Raw genomic sequence first — 6,941 nt, 5'->3', positions numbered from 1 at the left:
TAAGTTTTCACAATTTTTGAGTATTTGTGAAATGTTCAATATAAAATAATTAATATAACTCACTGGTCTGGTAAAAAAAATGTGATCAAAAGCAGATAGCCATGGTGAGCATATTCAGGGAAAAGCAACTGATGACGAAGTCCAAATTGATGTTCAAAACGAAGGTAATGTTATTTAAAAGACATTTAATCACCAAAGATAATCTGAAGACAGATTCAGCCATCGTCAGCTCTGTGGAGTAAGTGCTGAGAATACAACATCAACGATTTGCCCAAGACACGGTCCCTCCTGAATGTGGCGTGTGTCATAGATAGGATGTGGAATGCTGTTGGTTACATGTTGATAAGCAATTGATAAGATGAATAAAAGATGTAATCACAGCAAAGACTCAGTTGTAATATTTTTTATGATAAGAAGGAGCTGACACTGCAGGCAGAAGTCTCAGAAAAGTATCATGAAGCAATATTCTTGCAGTAGCATCAGCTGAAATCTGGACCTCAAACACTGACTTTATTTCCCTTTGTAGATGCTGCCCGACTTGCTGAGTCCTTCCAGTATCCTGTGAGTGTTGTGACCAATAGCAAGCTCTGACATTCACAATGATACAGCACGTTCAGCACACAGTCTCTTTGACTCATGATGTCTGTGCTGAGCGTGACACCAAATCATACTAAACCCTTCTGCCTGCACATGATCCTTATCAGTCTGTTCCCCATATTTCCATGTATTTACCTGAAAGCCTCTTGAACACCAGGGTCATATAGCTTCTACTATCACCTCGGCAGTATTTTTCAGGCACCTACCACTCTCTGTGTAAAAAACTTGTCCTGCACGTTCCCTTAAAGATTTTCCCCTTTCACCTTAAAGCCAGTTTTTGACATTTCTACCCCATGAGAAAGATGCTAGCTGTCTACCCTATCTAAGCCTCTCATAATTTTATAAATTATCAAGTGTTCCCTCAGACTCCAACCCACCAGAGAAAGCAATTCAAGTTTGTCTAATCTCTCCTTGTGTCTACTACAACCTAATCCAGGCAGCATCCTGGTAAACCTCTTCTGAACCCACTCTAAAGCCTTTGTAATTAGGCAGCTAGAATTGCATTCAGTACTTTAAATGTCACCTAACCAAAACTTTATATAACTATATCATGGATGTCATCCCCCTAGCGATGAAGGCAAGTCTATTTTATACCTTCTTTACCTCTCTATCCGCTTGTGGCCATTTCCAGGGAGATAAGGACTTGGAATCAAAGGTCCCTTGCTATATTAATGCTGCTTAGGATCCTGCTATTAACTATACACTCTCCCTTTACACTTGACCCCTCAACGTCCAATATCTCACGTTTGCCTGGATTCAGCTCCATGTGCCATTTCTCTGTCCATAACTGTTACTGGCCCATGTATGCTGTTGCATCTTTTGCCAACCTTCTTCACTCCACCAATTTTTGTGTCATCTGCAAACCTACTAACCAACCCATCTACCTTTTATTCTGAGTCATTTATACAAAGTATAGATGACAGAGGTCCCAGCACAGATGCCTGTGTAATGCCACTGCTCACAGACCTTCAGCCAGAATATCAAATTCCACTACTACGCTCTTGTCTTATATGGGCAAAGGTATTCAGAATCCACACTACCAATTCACAGTGGATCCTATACATTCAGTCTCCCTGATCAACCTACAATGAGGGACCTTGTCAAGTTCTTTACTAAGATCCACATAGACAGCAACCACTGCCCTACCGACATCAGTCATCTTTGTCATCAAAAAACGCAATCAAATTTGTAAGACATTACCTGCTCTATGTAAAGCTATGCTGACTATCACTACTTAGACCATACTCTTCCAAATGTGAGTAAATGCTATCCATAAGAATTGTCTGCAATACCTTCCCTATGATTGATGTGAGGTAGAACATTCCTGATACTCCAATCCTCTGGGACCTTGCATGTTGCTGGAGAGGAAACAAAGATCTTTGTCAAATCCCCAGAAATTTCCTCTCTTGGAGTTTGAGGAGGATTGTCTTTGACCACAGCATGTCTTTGATATGCTGGAAAGTTGAGTGGAGAAATGGAGATTTAGTTTAATCATGACAACTGGGAAATAATGCACTCGGAAATGTTAAGTAAGGGTGCAATTAGTAAACAATAGCATCATAGGAAGCTCATAAACCAAGAGACACTGGAGTACAGGTCAATAGATCTGTGCAAATAGCAGCACAGGTAGATAGATATGAATTTCTTTGCATCCTGTTGTTTATGACAATAGAACATAGAACAGTATAGCACTGAAAAGGCTATTTGGCCCATGTTGATGTGCCACTCTTACTAATTTACACTAAATGTCTTTCTCCTCTGTAACATCCATATCTCTCTATTCATATTCATGTGTCTATCCAAAAGCCTTTTAAACTCTACCAAACTCTCTGCTGCCACCGACACCCTGGTAACTTATTCCAGTCACTTACCGTTCTCTGCAGAAAAGCAATCTTGCCCCTCACCTCACCTTTAAACTCCTCCCCTCTAACTTTAAAAGTGTGATCTTTGATATTTTTACTCTAGGGAAAAGATTCTGATTGTCTACCATATCTATGTCTGTCATAATTTTAAAAACCTCTATCAAGTCTCCCTTCAGTCTCCGATACTCTAGCGAGAAAAACTCAAGTTTGTCTAATCTTTCCTTATAACTTACATCCAGTAATTCAAGCAGCATCCTGGTAAATCTTACAACGGTCTGCACATCCTTCCTGTAATGGGGTAACCAGAACTACAGATAATGCTCTGATTAAAGTTTTATATTGTTGTAGCATGACTTCCTTACACTTATACTCACCACTCCTACCGGTGGAGGACAGCATTCCATACACCGTCTTGCCCACTTGTGTAGTCACTTTCAATGAACAGTGAACCTGGACTCCAAGATCCCTCTGTGTCTCAATGCGATTAAGGGGCCTACCATTAACTGCATACTTCCTCTTTTCATTCGACCTCCGAAAGAGTAACATCTCACACTCGCCAAAATTAAATGCCATTAAGCAGATCTAACCTGATCTAATCTAGGTTGGTGAAGAAGGCATCCATGTGATACTTGGCTACAAGTGGAAGGGTAGTGCTGGTGATGGGGTTGTCATAGCTTGATTCTTTGAAATGCTATAAGAATGTAAATGCCCACTTATCTGCAGCTGTCACCTTCTTGGCAACGGCTCCATCACTAACTGTGGAAGTGTTTTATTCTCTTAATTATATAGCAGCTTTTTAGAAAGCACAAATTTCATCAAATCCAAGATTTTGCATCAGTTGATCTCTTCATCTGGGCATTATGTGTTGTCTCTCATAACAATATTAGCAGCATTAAATTGTCTCCATTCATAGCTGATGGCTGACAACGGAGAAGAGTTGAGGAGGACATAACAGTGTTATTTTTTCCTGTGGGCCATTGAGTGATCTTTACTTTGGAAAATTATACATCAAAGGATCTCTAACTTCTCATCAGAATCTCTTTACAATTTGGCCTGCATTGCTTGCCTGAGACCTTCCCTTGTAATTCTCCAGTACATAACGTGATACCATGAAATTTTCAGAATACAGAACCAGAACTTTGGTTTTGTGGTGAACTAGATATACCTGTCTGGACTGCTCCTGTGGCTCCTCCCACAGACCCCTGCTGACTGCTCCTGTGGCTCCTCCCACAGACCCCTGTATAAAGGCGATTGAGGCCTGAGCCCGGCCTCATTCTCCAGGACGTAGTGTTGTTCATTCTTCCAGTCAATAAAAGCCGATATCTCGCTTCTTACGTCTCAGAGTGAGTTATTGATGGTGCATCAGGTTTAAAAATAATCTCAGGTTTAGGACAATCTTGCTGAAAGTTGACACCATTTATACAGTATATCTTGTCTCTGGGAACATCCAAACATTCAAATTTGAAGTAGAAGAAGGTACTTGGCCCTTTGAGCCTGCTATACCATTTAATCAGATTATGACTGATTTGATCTTAACCTTAGCTCTGCACTCCAATCTTACTTTAATAACTGTATGCTTGCTTATCAACATTATTTGCCTGTGCCTTAAAATATTCAAAGACATTTCTTCCTTCACAATTTGAAGATCTGTGTTCTAAAGACTAAGAATCCTCGGGGAGAAAAATATTTGCCTCATCTCTGTTGTAAATGGATCCCTATTTTTGTGTGATGGCTCCTGGTTGTAGATGGAAGGAACACTTTTTCCACATCCACTTGGTTAAGACCCTTCAATTTCTTATATGTTTAAATTACCTTTAGTGACCGATAAACTCTGCAGCAATGTGTTTCTTCTTTATTTCCCAATGAACTAATTTTCATTTTCCATATGATTGCACTCTTATTTGCTCAATAAATAGTGATGTATTAATGTTATTAATTCTATCAGGGCCAGTGGTACCCTCTACCAATGGACAAAAGTCTTGCTTGCCATTGTCACAACAGGATTCATTACTTATGGAGGCCATATTCCACAATCCCCATCATCACAGGTGCACCACAAGGCTGTGTGCTTAGCCCCCTGCTCTACTTGCTTTACACTATGATTGTGAGGCTGAGCACAGCTCCAATGTCATATTTAAGTTTGCTGTTGGCGGAATCAAAGGTGGTGATGAATCAGCACATAGGAGGGAGATTAAAAATCTGGCTGAAAGGTGCCACATCAACAATCTCTAACTCAGTGACAGCAAAGCCAAATGATACCAGAGGACAATGGGCCAGTCCTCATTGGGGATCAGAGGTGGAGAGGGTCAGCAACTTAATGTTCCTTGGCATTTTCATTTCAGAGGATCTGTCATGTGTCCAGCACTTAAATTCCATTTCTTAGTTTCTCAAAATTCGGCATGTCTTCTAAAACTTTGACAAATTTCTATAGATGCACTTTGGAGAGGCACATTGGTTGCATCATGGCCTGGTGTAGAAGCACCAATGCCCTTTCACAGAAAAGACTACAAAAAGCGATAGTAGTTGTAGTAGTAGCCCAGTCCATCACAGATAAAGCCCTCCCCACCATTGAACACACCTACGAGAAATGCCATCACAGGAAAGCAGTATCCATCATCAGCGACCCCCCCCCCCCCCCCCACACCACTCAGATCATGCTTTCTTCTCACTACAGCCATCAGGAAGGAGTTACAGCAGCCTCAGGTCCTACATCACCAGGTTCAGCAACAGTTATTACCCCTCAAATGTCAGGCTCTTGAGGCATTGTCTTTTGAAGGTTTCTTGATGCTGGGGATGCTAGTGCCCATGATGGAGGTGACTGTTTAAAATATGCTGCTTGTTCTGATCCTGTTCAATGGCCCCCTCCATACCAGATGGTGATACAACCAGTTAGAATGATCTCCACATTACAACTGTATAAATTTGCGAGTGTCTTTGGTGACATACCAAATCTTCTCAAACTACTAATGAAATATAGCCATTGTCGTGTTTTCTTTGTAATTCTATCAATATGTTTGGCCCAGGATGGATCTACAGAGATGTTGACACCCAGGAACTTGAAGCTTCTCTTCCTGAAGACCACAATCAATTTCTTCGTCTTCCTGATGTTGAGTGTGAAGTTGCTGTTGCGACACTACTTGGCCAGCTGATCCATCTTGCACCTGTAGAGAGGATTGAGTATTGGGCTAAGGGTGGATGCCAATGCTGACTGTCAGCAAAGAGTGGATGTTATTTCCGACCTGATTGTGTTATGGGTGGTTTTTCACTGATTGCATTGTTTCTTTGCATTTACTGCGAATGCTTGCAAGACAATGAATCTCAGGGTATCATATGGTGATATATATATATATCTATTGAGAATAAATTTACTTTGACTGTTTCAACTTCAAACCTATTTTAATGAGACCTAAAGACCATAAGATTTTGGAGCAGAATTATGCCATTTGGCCTATCAACTCTTCTCCGCCATTTTATCTTGGCTGATTCATTTTCCTTCTTGGTACTAATCCCAGGCCTTCTCCCTTTATACTTTCATGCCATGACTAATCAAGAATCTCCAACTTAAATATACTAAATAACTTGACCTCTATAGCTGCCTATGGGACTAAATTCCACAAAGTCATCACTCTCTAGCTAAAGAAATTCCTCCTCATCTCCATCCTAAAAGGAAACCCCTGTATTCTGAGGCTATGTCCTTTAGTCTTAGACTCATCCACCATATGAAGCTTCTTCTGCACATCCACTCTCTTGAGGCCTTTCAACATTTGATAGGTTTCAATGAGGTCACCCTACATTGTTCTAACTTTCAGTAGTTAGAGGTCTAGAGCTATTAAACACTCCTCCTATGATAAGCCTTTCAATCCTGGAATCACTTTTGCGAACCTCTTTTGAACCCTCTCTAATTTAGCACATCCATTTTGGATAAGGGGCCTAAAACTGCTCACAGTACTCCAAATGAGGCCTTACTAGTTCACTATAAAGCAACATTACATCTTTGCTTTTATATTCTACTCCTCCTGAAATGAATGCTAACATCAGATTTGTCTTCCTCACCACCATCTCAACCTGCAAGTTAACCTTTAGGGAATGTTGCATGAGGACTCCCAAGCCCCTTTGCACCTAAGATATTTTAATTTTCTCTCCATTTATTTCTTCTACCAAAGTGCATGTCCATACACTTCCCGACACTGTATTCCATCTGTCACCTTGTTGCCTATTCTCCTAACTTATCTAAGTCCTTCCATAGCCTCTCTACTTCCTCACAACTATCTTCCCCTCTACCTATCGTTGTTTTGTTACCATACTTGGCCATAAAGCCGTCAATTCCATCATCCAAATCATTAACATATTACATAAAAAGAAGTGAACACAAATCCCTGTGGTACACCATTAGTCACTGGCAGCTACCAGAAATGTCCCCCTTTATTCCCTCCTTTTGCCAATCAGCCAATGTTCTATCCATGCTATTATCTTTCTTGTATT

This window comes from Hemitrygon akajei, chromosome 10 (assembly GCF_048418815.1).
Source record: "Hemitrygon akajei chromosome 10, sHemAka1.3, whole genome shotgun sequence".
NCBI classification, from domain to species: domain Eukaryota; kingdom Metazoa; phylum Chordata; class Chondrichthyes; order Myliobatiformes; family Dasyatidae; genus Hemitrygon; species Hemitrygon akajei.
The sequence above is the reverse complement of the archived record's forward strand: the minus strand, read 5'-3'. Positions refer to the sequence as shown.